The 17,954-nt window shown below is 48.0% G+C and overlaps 1 long non-coding RNA gene across 1 annotated transcript; it reads right to left on the bottom strand.

The window, feature by feature from the left end:
• Positions 1 to 1,217: 1,217 nt before the first annotated feature.
• On the bottom strand, positions 1,218 to 14,664 carry LOC122466783. The gene is made up of 3 exons (XR_006292588.1): positions 14,410 to 14,664; positions 12,349 to 12,449; positions 1,218 to 11,413 (listed from the first exon to the last, which is right to left on the bottom strand). It is a non-coding gene; the product is annotated as an uncharacterized LOC122466783 (long non-coding RNA).
• Between the last annotated feature and the right edge of the window lie 3,290 nt (positions 14,665 to 17,954).

Genomic DNA, 17,954 nt, shown 5'->3' with positions numbered 1-17,954 from the left:
CCCTCGTCCTCCTCGGCTTGTTGTTCTAAACCCAGTTGGCCCAATACCTGTGGAAACAAAACCTGGGGGGAGGAATTATGCACTGGTTCCCTTTGCTCCAGGGAGGATGGCAAGGCTGGGTCATTCACTCTGGTCAGTTCCAGGCCCCACATTCAGCTTGTTGCTGTTGTCTCTCTATCTGGGGACTAGTCCAGGGCTAGCAGTGTAACAGCATTTGCAGACCTGTAATACAGTGTGGCCCAGAGGGCAAAGTGATGGCTTAGAACTTAGGAGACCAAGGTTCTGGCCTGGGTTGTGACCTTCTGTGATGATCCTAGACATGTCACTTAACTTCTCTGTACCTTTATTTCCCCATGCGTCTTGTCTATTTAGGCCACAAGCTCTACAGGATGGGGACTGTTTCTAACCATGTGTCTACACTGCCTAGCACAAAGGGGCCCTGATGTCACCTGGGGCCTATAGATGCAAGTGTAGTATTAACACAAATAATAAAGCCAGAATGGCTGGAGAAGTTCAGACCATGAAAGCACATTTTAGTTGCTCCAGGGCATGGTTTTCACCTCAGGTTATACTTAAGGGCCCTATTGTTGAAGCAGAGTGGGAGGGGGGAACCTCCGAAGGATTGACTGGAAACGGGAGAGGTCTCTTCATGAAGGCAGAGGGAGCCAGAAAGTTGGCTTCCCTTTCTCTTGATCAGGAGTCACCCAGAAATTTGGTGTCCTCTTCAGAGGATAGAGGAGGGGGCCAGAAACTCACAAACCTCTTTGCTAGAGCCCGGGACATGGATTGGCAGATTGCCAGCTTTGGAGGGTGTGGGGGTTGGAGCCGTGCAATGGTGCCATTAGCTCACAGAAAGATGCAGAAAGAAGGGCCTGCCTGCCTAAATGGAAGCAGTTATTTTGATGATCCATGTGGCAGAAGCAAGAACAAGGAATCATATACAATGAGTGATGGGGAGTGAAAGCTGGGGAGGAAGAATAGAGACACAGAGAGAGGTCCCTTTAATCCCCACCGCTGGTTATTTTATTGACTGATTTTAAAAGGCCTTGGACTTGCAAATCCTTTCTCAGTTCTTAGCAATCTAGTGCAGTGTGAGTACAAGCTAAATATGAGCACAGGCAGCATCACATGCTTGGGTAGGGGGGAGCTGTGTGCTAAACCATAGTGAAAGCAAAGGTTTTTAATGTCTTGACTAGCTGCTGTCCCTCCCTCCCCATGTTTCTTCTTTACCTTTCATGTGTATTTCATATTTTACTATAATCTGCCATGTACTGTAATCATCCACTATTATAGAGTTGCTGAGTTCTGCTCCAGAGCTGGCTGCATTTCAGTGCTGGATGAAGTGCTCCATATATATCCCTCACAACGATCTTACAAGGCAGAGCAGTTTTGTTTATTTTTTTTATAAAGCACTAAAATTCTTGGAAGGTGACCGTGCAAGTACAAAGTATTCCCTTGCAGGACAGCCTGATATGCATTCCTTAGAAGCTCAAGAGTTGTTTACCCCATCATTCATACATTAATATCTAAAACACTGATGTTTTGTTAAAATTAATGAGTTTAATTTTAAACAAAGTACTAGGTCACGAGGTTTATTAACTTTTTAAGAATAGTTTTTAAAGGCTAACTTCCAATTCTTTTGCATCTTTCTTTTAATCTTGCCCTCAGTGGGTGAACAGCAAGCAAAATGATACAGAATATTTCAAGTGCATTGATTTCTGGTTTTTGAAATGCATCTCTGCAAACCTCAAGGCCAGTGTAATGATCCATTTAAAATCAACATATGAAAGTCATTATCAGCCCAACAGCCATGTTAACCAATCTTGCCCCTCTCTCTATTTCAGGAAAAACCTCTGGAAAAAGCTTGGTCCAGCAGCATGGCCTGGCAGTCAGCACACTTGGACCCTGATCCAGCAAGGAGCTATATGTAGGAATGGTGCTCCTTACGGGACTGGAGCATGTTGTATTAATTTAGACGGAATATATGGGCCAAAGGTGTTAGCATAACCCAGTTACTGTCCAACATTAAACAGTGTTAGATAACATTCAGATATGGTCTACAGAGACTTCACCACCATGGCACACACACCATTAAACATCTTTAACCTTTTACTAAAGATAAATAAAAGAAGGAAAAACACTGAAGGCATTTGAAATGTAAATTGCTAAGGCAGGCTTTCATTTTAACAACATCCCTTGTTCCTTTTCCCTGGAGCTGGAGAGAGTTTTTAGAAGGAAAAGCCCCCTTGTTTGACAGTCTCAAACATGTGATAACTGTCCTTTTTGGGAAAAGAGAAGAAGATAGTTGAGATGAGCTGCAGACAGTGGTGTTGGTACAGGTTTTATAGTGGGGGTGCTGAGAATCAGTGAACAAAACTGCATATGATGGAAACCACTTCAAGCCAGGGGGTGCTTCTGCACCCTCAGAAACCTGAGTTCCCGCACCTCCGGCTGGAGCTGTTGTTGGTTCACTGATTTCTAGTTCCACACTTCTCTTGTTTACCAGGAGTGATTTTAACACGGTCCTTGAGTTATCTGAGGAGACCTTTTTGTTTGGACTAATTTAGTCTCTGTCTCTCTTTCATGCCTTTTCCTATCAACATTTGTCATTATAAGTTATTGTTACATCTTATAAACTTTTATTAACTTCTTACAGTTAAACTCACACCTAGGGTAAGTGTGTAGGCCCAATTATCACAACATAATCCCTCTCTTTTATGAACCAATTCCACCTAGGATCAGACATCTGTTCTTAAAATCACAATTACAAAGAAACACCTTATTTTAGTTTAAGCATTTCAAAAAAGGCAAAGAAAAAAGATCCTTGGATATATTTTAATGTTAGCAAATTCCTTATCCCAAGTTCGGGATTTGCAAATCTTACTTGATCAAATATTGCAAAGATTACAGGTACGCTTTGTTAACATCTGAAAGGTTTAAGAACTTATAACTCATTTCATTTGTAATGAAAACTAAATTTAGAACCGTTGCTGTCAGATGTTTGTAAGACATTTAAGAACAAACCAGTTCTTCTCACTTCTTTGGCTGTATTCCCAGGGTGGGTAACAATGGAAAGAGCTCCTCCCCCCCCCCCCCTTTTGCTGTTTACACAGTAAAGGCTGTACATTTACACAACCCAGGAAGATTTTATCCATTAGAGGTTAAGATTGCTCACTTGGAGAAAAACTTTAGCCCTGAGGGCATTTTTAACCAAGTGTGTTGCCTCCTTTAAAAAGGAGCAACAAAACGATGTTCTTTTGGAACCACTTTTGCATCCATGAGCAACGCTGGTAAAAATTCAGACATTTTTAGTCTATGATAGACCTTGCGCATGCGTTTTACCACCACCATTTGTGAGGACAACATGGCCATCCTGGCAACTTAGCTAGGTTGACCAGACAGCAAATGTGAAAAATCAGGACAGAGGGTGGGGGGTAATAGGACCCAATATAAGAAAAAGACCCAAAAATTGGGATTGTCCCTATAAATCGGGACATCTGGTCACCCTAAACTTAGCCCATTCTGGGGATCTGAGCTACAACACTAGCACTGTGCTGCTGTCTCATTTGCAGAGAACAATAACAGAAATCATCCACATAAAAAAACAAAAGTGGGAGGGGGGAAAAACCTTTGCTAAAGCACAAAAACAACAAGGAAAAAACATTGCAAAACCAAAACAATCACCAAAAAACCCACAAACCGTTTGGTGCTGCAAGAACCCTTGGTTCCGGTGGTTTGAGATTTAATTCACAGTGAATGCAATAGCAGCCCGGAATAAAGCTGGCATTTTATTAAGAAGAGAGTTACCCAAGATGTTATTTCAAGAAGTCTGCTTTAGCCACTTAATCTTCAGCAATTTTAAATGACTCATTATTACTATTGCTTTTTCTTAAAAATTACCAATCATAGAAACTACCCACCTCAAAACACAAGGGGAAAAAAACAAACCAAAGCATTTTACAAGATTTTTTTTTAAAATAACTATAAAACAATTGTTAACCCTCTCTTTTTTCAAGCAAAAATGTTAACAGTTTGTTTTGCATGCTTATCTCAAACAAACTCAACACATTTAAGAATTTTAAAACAAACTTTTGTTTTAAACTAACCTTGGAAACAATTGCTTGTTTGCCAAGGTGCCAGCTTCTGCTTATGTATTTAACCCTTTGGGTCCCACATTGGGAACCCAAAAATTTTGTATGCATTTCCATGGAGTATTTGGGCCAAAGGGGTTAACGTAGCACAGTCACTGTCCAACATTAAACAACATTTGGGGTTTGCTCTATAGAGACCTCATATTGCTTAGCACTGTGGCAAACACACTTTTACAAATTATTTTAACTTCTTATTAAAGGTAAAGAAAAGAAGGGAAAACAGTAAAGCTTTTGACAGGTAAAGTATTAAGTGAGGCTTTCATTTTAACAATAAGCCTTGTTCCCTTTTCCTTGGGCTGGAGAGAGTTTTTGAAGGCAAAGCCCCGTGTCTCACAGTCTCTTAGATGATAACAAAGATGGCAATAACCATCCTATGGGGAAAAAGAGAAGTTAACTGAGATAAGCTGGAGCTGCGGTTGTTGCTGGTGCTGTGGTTGAAGTCCAGTCCTGTTTCATCCGAGGTGGTGTTTGGGATTCGGCCGGAGCTGGTAGAGGTGTTGATGTCATCTGGGTGCCTCTCTCTGACCTGGGCTGCTCAGACATCTCTCAGGCTTAGGATGAGGAAGGTCTGGGGTCCTAGGAGACAGTTGGGGTGGCAGCCATGATGGTGAAGCTCACTCCAATGCTAATTTTTCTTCCCAAAGTCTTCCTTTAAGGACCCCAAAAGGGGAGTGGTGGGTGGAATAGCCCATCCCCTCATTAATTTGTCCACCAATTAGGCCTAGTTTCCGACACACCAATTTTGTTCACTGATTTCTAGTTCCACACTTTTCCTGTTTACCAGGCATGATCTTAACACAGTCCTTGAGTTCTATCAGGAGGCCTTTTTGTTTGGACTAACTCAGTCTCTGTCTCCCTTTCATACCTTTTCCGATCAACATTTGTTGCTATAAGTTATTGTTACATCTTATAAACTTTCACTCACTGCTTATAGTTAAACTCACAATGAAAGTAAAGCTGTAGACTCAATTATCACAACAGACCATGGGTGCTATTAGACCACTGCAGGTGTGTAAATTTCAGAGTCAAAGACCTTTGACGGAAAACATCTCCACTGCCATCCAGTTTAAACCTCACAGTCCAATGGCACTGCACAAGGAAGGGATTTATGAAACTAGCTTCATTGAAGCCAAGGGGAGAGTTTGTACTGAGGGAATTATACAGCTTACATGGCAGGAAGTTGATGTGGTGTCTGTTATTCTGGTAGGGCTTGTGTTGATACCTGCTTCCCCATATTGATCCCCTCTGTGAGTCCATTTGGAAGTAATTGAAACTGGGGATCAGGACAATCAAGCGTTTTCCAGCATGTTTTACATTGGCTGTGATGATATCACTCAGGAAGATAATAAACTGGCAGGAGCTGGCTTGGAAGCCAGCCAGCTGCAGTCCAGTAAACTAGCTGGTGGCAATATTCACTAATACTAGACAACAGGCCCAATTCAAAGGGAGATACTCCAGATTTACACCAGTGTGAACGAGCAGGGCTTGACCCAATATATTTGCTGGTTAAGAACCATATTAGCTTCGTTCTTTTCTGGGGTATATCTACACTGCAATCAGGGTATGTGACGGAAGCACATACAGATGTACTAGAGATAGCTTTAATCTATCTATCTTGGGTCCTGGATTAGGGAGGTGGCAGTAACACAAAGTTTCAGCACGAACTGCATAAGCCTACACAGGACTGTGGGTAGTTACTTGGGCAGCTAGACCACACTGAAGTCTGTGTGGCCACAGCTTTATTGCACTATAGCTAGATTGAGGCTAGTTCAGGTACATCTACACATTCTGCAATCACACCTCTGATTAGAGTGTAGACACACCCTTAGTCACTGAACATTCCACAATCTCCCCTTCCCCAACACACACAGCACCTTTGCACTTACATTCTCTTTTCACCTGCATTGCCTTTTTAAACATCATTCTGGCAATGATGCTTTTCTTCTTCCGTCCCTTCCCTCTTCTTTTTTGATACCTCCCCTCTCTGCCAGGGGAGATTCCTGCTGCTGGGCTAGAACTTCTTTGGTATCTTTCTGGGCTATCTGGTGTACTTCATTCATCCCAGGATCTTTACATTATCTTACCTGATCACACCCCCAAACGTGCTGTGGTCACAATTCACTTTAGATCTTCTCTTCTGTCCCAGATGCTGGTCCTGTGGATGGAGTCTGCCACCCATCTCCCTTGGAGAGAAACTAATTTCTCTATCCATATCCTTTGTTATTAGTTTCTTCCATCAGTCAATGGATTCTCTCATCTAGCGTTTCCCCTTTATCTTTCCTGGTTGGCACATCCACATCCTCGTCTTCTCTCATGGCCTTGCACTTCTTTTCTCTTCCTAACTGGCTCTGCTTCAGAAACCTTTCCCACTCCGGGCCAGATCCTCACCTGGAGTCAATTGGCATAGCTCCATTGAGCTCTTTGGGAGGGTATGGCCCGCTGTGTTTTACTACATACACACACACAGACACCGCATTGCTGTACGAGAAGCACTGACAAGTCCTTATCACTGTGCTAAGGGAGTAAGCGTTAGCAGTTAGAAAGCAGCATGCTCTTAGCCTCGCTATATCCAGTGGCTAGAGGGAGACGTGATCACACGCACCCACCAAGTGTATTATACTGGCACAATGATGGAATGTACATATGCAATCAGGCATGTCATCCAGACATCAGCATGACCAGCACTGTCCAACATGCTGTCATAGAACACCCAGAAAATCTCTCTCTTGACTCCCTTTCTGGGGTGAGTGAAAGATGTGAGACCAATAGCCCTGGGGTGCTCTGTTTATTCACAGCACTGATAGAGTGTGGACATTGGCTGTGCAAGCTTCTCCCACACTGCCCCATCAGTGTACTTCAACCCTGTGCTGGAGAGACCTTGGGAGTTTAGCTTCCATACAGGCCCTGCCCTCTCTGCTGAGACTGTCAACCCAGCAGAGGCAGTACCATTGGGGGCCCTAAGCAGGAATATCCCCCCCTTTCCACAACACATAATGAAAAGCAAATAGGGGGCCCCCTTGAGCTGCTCGGGCCCTAAGCAATTGCTTAGTCTGCTTATGCCTAGCACTGGCTCTGCAACCCGGGTGCCAGTTAGCTGGTGGCTTCCATGAAATCCCCAATTCATTTAATGGAGGCCACCAAACCACCAGGAGCTGGTAGTTTCAGTCACTGCTAACCTGGGTTTACTCTGGTTGTTTGTTTTCCAGCTGTTCTGGTAGAGTTTGATATGGGGCTGGGGGTTAAGCTGTAGCATGGAGAGCTAGTGTATGAAATGAAGCACAGAGGGTGCTTAGGAGAAGGGCTGTTGGAGGAGAGGAGTGTGAGTGTGTGTAGGACGGCTGTTTGTACCTGCTCAATGCCTTGTTGCAGGGATAAGGACACGGTACAAAGCACATTTCAAGAGGATGATAACAGGAGGGGGAGCCTAACTGAGTGCAGGGTTCTAATTTTATCTTTGCTGTTATCAAAGGGCAAACCTGCAAACCCTGGCCTGCTGAGAAATCCCAGGCAGGTTATTACCTGAATGGTGTTTGCAGAATGGCTGTGCCACGCCCACTCTTGATCAAGGTTCAGGGAGCAAACCAAAAACAGGCCCAGCAAGGTTCCCAGGGAAGTGAAGGTTTTCTGCCTTTGTTTCTCTCTGTTTATTTAGTTCTCATGAAAAATGCTGCCTTGGTGGCTTGGAGAACTGAAGTCCTGTGCTTACGCAAGCCGCAGGGGTAGCACAGGCTTCCCCAGCAGAGCTTCACGTGTCTTCTGGACAGCTCCAGTCCCGCCTTTCAGATCGCTCTGTAGAGACTGCCCAACGTGGTGGTTTTTTATTAGGTGGGTACAAATGCAGTCCACCAAACACATGCCCAACCAACCAGCCATCCGACGGCAATAACTTTCAGTCACTACCAGCCTTTTGGGAATTTGAACCAGCAAAGGAACTAGAAAGGAAACATTCTGTACCCCATTATCTGTCCTCTGAGCAACCCCACTTTTCCTGCCTTTGTAAGAGACACAGCAGCAGCGTGCTTGGAAACAACAGCACTGAAAAGGATGCCATTCAGGGGCTTCACTTTAAGACAGACAAACAGCAGACTGGCTCACTGAAACGAAGGGCAACCTCTCTTGAACTGCATGGTCTTGTGTTCTCACACCAGCATCAGGGAATGATGGGTCAGCTTCTTTACTGCACAGGACCCATCTCCAATTCTTCTGGCCTGCTCTTAGGGGACCTGCTTTCACGATATGGATGTGTTCAGCATCTTGGTGCCCTGGAGCTCATTTTTCTTGATTTGCGTTACCACGCACGCTGCATCTGACCTTATGTACAAACTGTAGACACATTTTTGCCCAAGCAGTGCAGAATTCCATGAGTGACCCATAACGCTGTACAACGAAGGGGATGGGGAAGTGAACATACCCAGACGTTTCTAACTGAAATCCCTGCATGTTGCCCTGGCTTATGCTTTGTACCCGGCTGCAAGGCAAGGTAAAACTAAGAAATGGGACATTATAGGCAGATCCAGGGCATCTCCTGTTAAATTATCCTGGATCTTATAAAAGCAGACTGAGAACTTGTAACTAGGAACTAAGAGGCTGATTCCACAAACACTGCAATGATTTCAGTCCATCAACATCAAATTAACCCTCTGCAGTTTATGAATATAAACTGAGGTACTTAGAGCTCAAGGATATGCAGCTGGCCTGCAACCCGCATCTCATGAATATGCAAGTACATCCATTTGTCTCATGAATGTGCTTCCAGGCCTCTGGATCTCACCTAGATTAAATGAAGTTCTGGGTCTCAGCCCAAAGAACGCTGAGGAGAAGCAACCCTGAAAGAGGCTGAAAAGGAAGGACCAGATGTATTAAGAGGTGAGCCATGCTGCAGTAATGGGATACAGAGGTCAAGAGGCAATTGTCCATCATCATGGTGACTGGGGACAGATGGGTGCATGGTGAAGTTGCTTCTTTGCAGTGAAACTGACAAGTAGGCCCAGGAATTCAGAGGTACCAGTTTCCATTTATCTTTCCAACCCCTAGTCTCCAGAACTTTACTGGCTACTATTTAGACAAAGGGTCACATCTTCAGCTGGGGTGAATCAGCTGCGAAGCGGATGAAGAAATGCTGAGAGCTGCGGTATTTTGCTGTCAGGATGCTTTGCTTAGGGGGAATTCCCCGATACGCTAATTACCCGGACAGTAACAAAAATCAAGGCATTTACTCAGTTTGCAGTGCACCTCAGAGCGTCTCCATGGCCCCCCTCCCCGGCTCGAACACCAGCTTGCCAGCCTGTTTTAAGAGTGTGGGTCCCCCTCCTCCTCACTAATATAGCCATTTGTATAGTGCTGCACACTGGAGAGGGTGGGGTATTCCTTCCTGACTCCCTCCCCCCACCCCCGCACTCCTCGAGCGTATGCCTGAATCAGAGGCCTGAATTTAACCTTTACTATCTTAGCCCATATAACTACCATGTTATTACAGGTCAGAAAACCAGCCATGCAGGCCCTACTACAATGCAGCCTCAGTGCTGGTCCTGGATGATCTGTTCCCGACGGTGCTTTCCATCAGGGTGGCAGCACATGCTGATTGAAGAAGGATTTCCTTTTATTTAATCTAAATTTACCAGCCATTCATTTCACAAAGTGCTTCCTTATTCTGTTATTATGGGGCCTGGGGCAGAGAGAGGGGCGGAACAGTTTTCAAAAATAGCCTTCCCATAAAGGTGCAACCCTGAAAACCCGAGGGGGGAGGTCTGGCAGGAGGTCAGGGGAGGCCAGTTAATTCAGTCACACAAACAAGCTCCAGAGGGCACCTTCTATTATCGACTTGTCCCTCTCCAGTACTTTGCTACCTCTAATGCTGAAGTCAGCTGGAGAGTTCCAGGATCTGTGAGCAGACAGTGCCCCCTGCTGCTCCCTCTAGAGAGTAAGATCTGGAAAGAAACACACCATTACAGTTCGAGGCAGGGCTGGCTGCCTTTCAGTCCATTGAAACCTGGCCAGAAATCCAGATCTAGCCCAGGACTCCCAGCCAATTCTTTGCGACACGGCCAGGAACGCACCTTTCTCTTGGTTAATAACAAATGGCTGCTAATTGCAGTTCTTATAGCAACCGCTGTTCGAGAAGGGGTGGTGGGTAGTAACATGACTGCCTCAACTGCCCCTGAGGCCCCCTCACCAGGCCTGTGAAGTTATTGTTAACTTAGGAAAACAGGAGTCTACTATAGTCTCTTCTCCCTCCTCTGTCACTGTGCTGTTAACACCATCATCCTGCACCAAACACTGTATTATAAATACTATCTTTAGGCCAAGTCCCTGTGAGAGGGGGCGGAGGCACAGCGGGGCAGATGGTAGTCGGGAGCATGAGGGGACAGTAAGTGCCGGAGCGAGGAAAAGCCTGAACAAGGGGGCACTTTACAACTTCAGTCCAAAAATATCCCTTCACCCTACGGCCTTTCCCCCTCCCCATTCTCAGCTGGGCAAGCCAGAGAAGGTGCCACCCTTGCGAGAATGGGAACAAGAAGCAGGAGAGAGCAGCACAGGGAGGTGCTGTCCAGGATGCTGCGCGAAGTGACGTGAGCATCAGAGCTCTAGACATGGAAGTGATAGTTAAGAAAACAACCCCGGAGACAAGGGGATTGGGTGTGAAATGGAGACACTGCCCTGGTCATGATGATTAGATCGTTATTACACACGTCACTAAAATTGCACAAATCCTTACCACAAATACTGAGAAGGGAGCCAAATAACCACAGGACAGAAGCATTTCGCAGACACATTCAATTCCAGAAAGTCCCAGTTCTAGTCACTGGGCCAAATCTTAAATTCTGTACTCATGCACTACTCCCTTTGACTTCAAAAGGTTTCTGCTTAAGTGAGGACAGAATGAAAACAAAGGAAGGGCCTCAGGACTGGCAGAAAGTAGGAAAGAAGAACCAAGGGGAACTGTGACCTGTGCTGCCAAATCCAAGGCTATCACAGAAGAAGAAAGGCCGAGAGAATAATTAGCAAAATCCTAACAGTAATGTGACTTCCAGCGGAAGGATGGTCTTGTGGCTAAGGCACTGGACTGTGGCTCAACAGACCTGGCTTCATTTCCGTAGATTTCCTCTGTAACCCTGTGCAAGTCATTAATCTCTCTGCATCTCAGCCTGTCCATCTGTAAAATGAGGATCACAATATTTCCTTTCTTTCCTTGTCTGTTTAGAATATAAGCTCTTCGAGGCAGGTGCTGACTCTTACTATGTAGTCGGCCCATCTTGGTGTTACTGTAATACAAACAACAAGGAAAAACAGTGACAATTACGTGCGTATAATGAGCTCTGATACTGAACAAGAAAGCAGAGACCAGCCGTTAAGGGCTCAAATCTGCAGAACTCCTGCATTGACTTCACTGGGAATTCCGCACCCAAAGGACATGCCGGACTGGACTCGTAAGAAGGCAGAATTTCACGCGCATATAATGTTTTGTAAGATCTTCAAGGATCACCCCCACCCTGCCTGTATCATTAGCCCTCAGCTGTGAGCCATACTAGCATGGAATGCAACAAACTGTCTGGTGCCATCACGATGAGAGAAAATACATCTTTTGTCCTGCCAAGCTATCTACAACTCGTTTCAGCTTGAAGTAGCTAAAAGTAGATTTTACTGAATTGGTTACAGACAGCAAAATCCATTCCCAATTCAATAAAATCCACCTTAACAGATAAGCATTACTGGGCAATTGACTTCAATGGAAATATGGAATGACACCACATTACATCAGCTGAGGGTCTCTTTGTAGGGCTACATCATGGGCCACATCCGAAAGATATTTGTCTGATCCTGAAATGTCAGTGATTCCCTCAGTCTGACTGTAATGACTGCGCATTCCTTATCTGGCATAGATATAACGGCCACCATGAGCAAGCAATACTTTAGCTTGTTTTTCCTCTTTGCTATTCAACCTGCCAGGAATTTGAGGTGGATGGTCTACAAGAATATGCCAAGAAGGATCAGGCTGAATCTCAAGAGCGACTCAAAGACAGGAGATTTTTTGAGAGAGTATTTTCTTCCTCCTCCCCTCCCAACCCTCTCCCGCTAGGGCTTGTGGATAGGGTTTTTGTCTCTCTCTGTCTCCAGCATTATCTTTTATGAAAGCCCTTGAAGGGTTTTCACACTATTACTCTGCTTTTGATTTTATTGCATTGTGTCAGATAATTACCTGCCATCTGCTTCTCTAGCTCTTCAGAGCATGGACTGCCTTTTGTCCTGTGTTTGTACACCACCTAGCACAGCGGGGTCCTGGCCCATGCCATGGGGTTCCTAGGCACAACAGCAGGGCAAATAAAAATAACAGGGATATGAAATCCGCCTTCCCAACCCTCAGCACCTCCCTAGGGGGAGATTCTTAAGACTACATATCCCCCTGGGAACCAGCAGTGGCAGCTGGAGCAACTGGGAGAAGTCAGGGCAGGGAGGGAGGAGGCCAGCTCCCTGCCTCCAAAACAATGTGACACTAGGCTCATAGCAGCCTCCCCTGCTCACCCAGAGGCCCATGGGCAGGAGCTCCCACAGCACCTCTCCAGGGTACAGTCACTTAATTCCCAGGTCAAGCAGAATGGGCCTCTCCTTTCTGAGACAACACAGCACCAAAACTCCTGGTGAAGGACGTTAGAAGTAACCGAATGGCATCAGAGGCCACTCTTATTTTAATCTCACATTGATTTAGTACCTTTCCCCATGAAGGATCCAAATCTTTGCAAACATAGCAATCACTTCACTCAGCACTGAAATGCAGCCTCCTCTGGGATAGAACAAGGCAGCGATTTAACACCACAGGGTAACACTACATACAGCAGTGGGCAAATAATAAAAGGAAAATGCAGCATTCAGTTGAGCCTGCAGGGGTAATTGCCTTGATGCAGAATGTAATTACCCGACTTGCAGTCCGGCCAGGCACTGGGGTCAATGCCTCTGATGAAAAGCGCCATGGGCTCTTCAAGGGCTCCAATGCTCAAAGCATCAGCATCCAAAAGCCAGCATCTTCAACAACACAGCACCCCCTAGCCCCAGGCCGGAGACTTGCTCCAGCACTGACCATAGGAACGCAAACATGTTGATCAAATTCCAGAGGTATTTTCCCCTCATTGCTTACATCAGACATCTCCCCCTTGCCCTTTCCCCAGCTGCCACCTCCAGGCCTGCTGCTGCTGCGAGTGCATTAGCTGTCTCTCTCTATTGCCCCAATGAGGAGATACACTGCAGAGATCAGACCTGCCATGGCCTCTGTCCAGGGCTACCCCTAGCTATTCTGGGGCCCTACACAGCCCCCTCGTGGGGGGAATGTGTGGGCCCCAAACCTCTGCAGACGGGCGGGAAGGCTGGCTAAGGGGGCAGGGGGGAACCGCCCTCCAGCACTCACCGGCAGTGCGACTGGGGCCAGGTCACCTCACTTCCCACCACCTATGAGTGCAGGCCCAGCCCTGCCCGCAGTCCTTGGGGGAGTGGGGGCAGGGCTGGGGCGGAGCAGGGGCGTGGGCTTTGGGGAAGGGGTGGAGTGGGGGCGGAGTTGGGACGTGGCAGGGGCAGGGCCATGGGGAAGAGGCACGGCAGGGGGTGGAGCAGCACGCAGTTGCATAGGGGACTTTCCTGGTGTCCTACGCAGCTGCATACTTTGTGTATGAGTAGGAACGGCCCTGCCTCTGTCCCCCAGAGACCTTGTGCTATCTCATGATTACTGCACACTGCTGGTGGCAGGAGTGCTGCATCACAGGAACACAGGTTGTAAGAAAAGCCCATACAAGTGAAAACGATGAACCCCATCTGTTGTCAGAGCTTCCTGTCTGCCGACCTCAGCTGTCCCCTGTGTTTTGCTGGCGAGCTAGGACCTCCCATTAATCACTGCACTATGCCCCCTTCTGCCAACTAGGCCAGTGCCAAAGGTTGTAAGACAGACTCCACCAGGAAATAACCTGGGTGCAGAGCACAAAGCTGCACCTGCACTATCTCTGGGGCAGGAGGTGTTTTGGGTCAATGCAAGGGTAAAGCAGGGGTAGCTGGGATGTAGGCAATGAAGACCTGCACCCTGGCAGTCCTACACTCCAGCAAAGCCCCACAGGAGCCATTGCAGCAGGGGAACAACTTAGGGCGGCCCTCGAGCCTGGCCTACCCTGCAGCAGAGGCTGAACCAGCCCCATATCAGGTGCATCCCTGGTGTCTGGGCAGGGACGAATTTGCCACTTGGAGTGGAGCACATCTAGTGCTTTTACAGGGGGAGTCTTACCTCTGCTGGGAAGGGGCAACACCAGGGTCTGCTGCCAGGGACAGGTGTGTGTGGGGCAGGGAGTCAGCAGAAATTCTCAGCCATGCCCCCTGCTACCCAGCCACTCCCAGGAAGCCAGCTGAGAACAGGCAGCTGAGCTTGCTGGGGTAGTGTCCTTTTCTTCTCTGTTGTCCTGAGCTCAGCAGCCCAGCCTGATGAAGGACACAATGGAGCTGAGGGGGAGGGGACACAATTTTGGCCCATGTTCTATCAGACAAGTAGGTGAGGCACAGTTCTTCTGGGCAATGCAAAGACAGCCAAGTGGCAGTGAGCACACATGCAGTCACCAATCCAGAGCTCTGATTGCCCTACATGCATCTTTTAGACTCACCCAAACCACGCTCCTGGGAGAGGAGAGGTGTGACATAGAGGTCTGAGAACTGGGAGCTAGGAGCCCCAAGTTTGCTTTTCATACTCGTTCTCTTGGTGGATTTAGGCAAGTCACTCACCCTCCTTCTGACTCAGTTCTCCACCTGTAAAAATGGGCTGATACACTGGAATCCCTATCCATCCACCCAGATGTGCCCGTTAAATAAGGAGATGCAGGGCTTGGCTATCAACTGGAGTTCTCCTCTGGGTCACACTGCACAGCTGGGGTCACACGGGGAAGAGGGAAAAGAGCCTGCTCTCTTCCCACCCACAAAGGGCTTGTGACAACTGTATCCCAGTGCTGGGTGGAATGCAGAGGGCGGTCCCTCTCTGCACCCTGGAGGGACACATCACCCCAAAGGGGCATGGCCAGGGTCTGAGTCCTCTGCTCATGTCCCCAGCGCAGGCCGTGGAGCTTGGGGGAAGCACAATCACTGGATACTGCAGGCTGTTCCCGCTCTGGCAGCAACAACACAGTTTAGCCTTTCATGACTTTTACCCCTCCATCTTCTGCAGCAGTGAGTGTGTGGAGATGGCTGTGCTGATACCCTGCCATCACTTACATTGTGCTGGGAAAGGGCTCAGAAAAACCTTAGGTGGCCAAATGTTCAGAGCCAATTATGTCACTAATAACAAAGGTGGCTAAAAGTCAATGTGTAAAAGGGCCTTAGAAACTCAGGGCCAGCTCCTCAACTGGTGTAAATCAGCCTAGCTCCTCTGATTTCCACAGAGCTGAGCCAATATCCACCAGCTGAGGATCTGGCCCTTGCCCTGTATTCAGAGCCGTGTGCTACCCCTTCAGTGACAGGGCAGGTCATATCAAATCCCTGCTCAGCTGGGCCAGTTACCTAATGTCTGTTGCAAAGGCCATGCTACCCAGGGGCTGTTCTGTAGATGTCATGAGGAGGTTTAGGGGATCTGGAGACCGGACATCTCTTACCCTTAGCTGGGTGTTTCCAAGGGTATGCGTGCGATTACCTGGGGTAGGGGCTTTGCAGTGAGTCCCAGAATGATGGGAATAAAGGAGCAAAATTACCGCCCCCTCCCCCACCATTGCCAGAGACACTTTGGTTTGTCTGATTTTTTTCAAGTGCATTGATTGCAGGTGAGAGCTTAATCCAGTGTGGAAGACAGACACACAGGTCTTCTCACTGCCTGGGATGATTCTCCCTTCAGGGTCTCCTCTCTGTGCCACTGCCTGGTATAATTTCTGCTTACTGGAAGGGTGATGATGCCACCTGCCGTTCAGTGCTAGATATGACAACCCAAAATGTCACAACTTAGTGTGGTGTCCTCCTGCATTTCCATTCAACTTCAAGATGACATAATAGCAAGTAACCTGTTCCTGGCACCCTTTTCTTCCTAGCCTACTTCTGCCCTTTAGACTAGAGCACAATGCAGGAATCCTCTCCCTTTTCAGCGTTTTCTTGGGGTCTCACTGTACCTTCCTGCCTTTGGAAACTCATCTGTCTTCTCAAACACAGGTGACCTTCCCCTCTACTCCCCATTTCCTTCCATCCCAACAGCATGACTCATAAACTCTCTGTGCAGAACCCTTCATCTGATGCCTGTATGCACGCTGTAGTTAAGGACTCTGGTAGATACTTTTTTATATGAGAATGTGAAAGCAGCACCCTTTTCCCCGTTCAGATTAAGGCCCCAATTAAGGAAAGCACTTAAGCAGGTGCTTAAGTTTTCCTGAGTAGGGATGACTTCCTGAATTGGGGTAAGGATTTCCTAAAAGGAGAAAACATACATCGTGTAATAAGGGGAACAAAGAGGCCGCTGGATAAAACAAAAAACAGTAATTTGCCACGCCACCTGTGTTTCATCTCAGTGCATTGTTAAAGGATCGACTGGCACCATGGTTAATTCAGATTCGGACTGGCCAGAAGTGAACTAAATCAATAGCCACTGCTAATAACACAACTATGTTGGGTAGGTGTTTGCTAGAAGAGCATTCCTCCTTAATATGCGGTCTAAAATGACCTGGTAGGATCACCGAGTAGATGACTTTCCCCATGCTGGTCTGCCAATGGACTCCTGTACAGACTTAACGTGAAATTCTGGCCTCAGGGAATTCAATGGCAAAACTTCCACTGGTTTAATTGGAACTAGGATTTCACACGTTGTGTTTACTGAACTCTCTACTCCTCAGTCCACTCAGGGGCCTTGAGTAGAAGGGGCGGGGCTGGGGGTGAGCGTGCCCCAGCCAGCCCTTCCAGGCCACCTGGCCCGCACTGCTCGGGGCTCCAGCACTGATTTAAATGGCCTGGGGCTCTGGCCACTGCCGCGGTAGCAGCAGCCGGAGCCCTGGGGCAGCTGCTCCCCCCCAAATTGGCAGCCGGGGCAACAACGTTAAAGCGCTGCCATGGCAAAGGACCCTCTGGTAGTGCTTTAACGTTGCTGCCCCTCCTGCCCCCCGTCGGCGACCCTGCCGGTACAGCCGCCAATGGGGAGGCCCGTACCGGCTCACTTTCAGCCCTGACCGCGGGTAGCAATAGCAGTGACACTGCAGCAGGAGGGTGGCTGTACCAGCCTACCCCTGTACCCCGGCACCTTGGGTACTCGGCCAGGCAGCTAGCCTGTGCTGAAGTCCCTGCTGCTGCAGCTTCCCTGCTATTTGTACCTACCCTAACGCCCTCACAGCCAGCATGGGTGGTGCAGTCACCCCTCTGCTTACAGGGTAGCCATACCCTATGAGTTGGAAGGTGTTGGCTAACTCGTGTTACTAGCCTAGTGTGTCCAGGGCAGGTGCCTTCAGCACGTGTTAAACGAATGGAGTTCAAAGATAGGGCTGGCGGTTTAGCCCTCCCCGATCCGGCCCGGTTGCTGCCTGCGTGTGGATCAATAAGCACTAGGCGGCCCTGGGTGGGAGGGGGGCTTTAAAAATACACACCTAGCCGGGCTCGCCCTGCCAGCCCGGCTCTGCCTCGCCGAGTCTCCCCGCCGCGGCACAGGCAGCCAGGGCGGACAGCTGCCTGTGCAGAGTGTGTGTGTGTGTATGTGTGTGTGCGCGCACGGGCTGTGCGCTGGGGTCCTCGGCAAGGGGAGGCCCCTGTGCGCACCGGCCGGGAGAGCAGCGGCGGTGCGCATGTCTCCGGGCCCGCGGAGAGCCAGCGGGGCGCGGCAGCACC

The sequence above is a fragment of the Chelonia mydas genome, chromosome 8, assembly GCF_015237465.2.
Source record: "Chelonia mydas isolate rCheMyd1 chromosome 8, rCheMyd1.pri.v2, whole genome shotgun sequence".
In the NCBI taxonomy this organism is placed as follows: Eukaryota; Metazoa; Chordata; order Testudines; family Cheloniidae; genus Chelonia; species Chelonia mydas.
The sequence above is the reverse complement of the archived record's forward strand: the minus strand, read 5'-3'. Positions and strand labels throughout refer to the sequence as shown.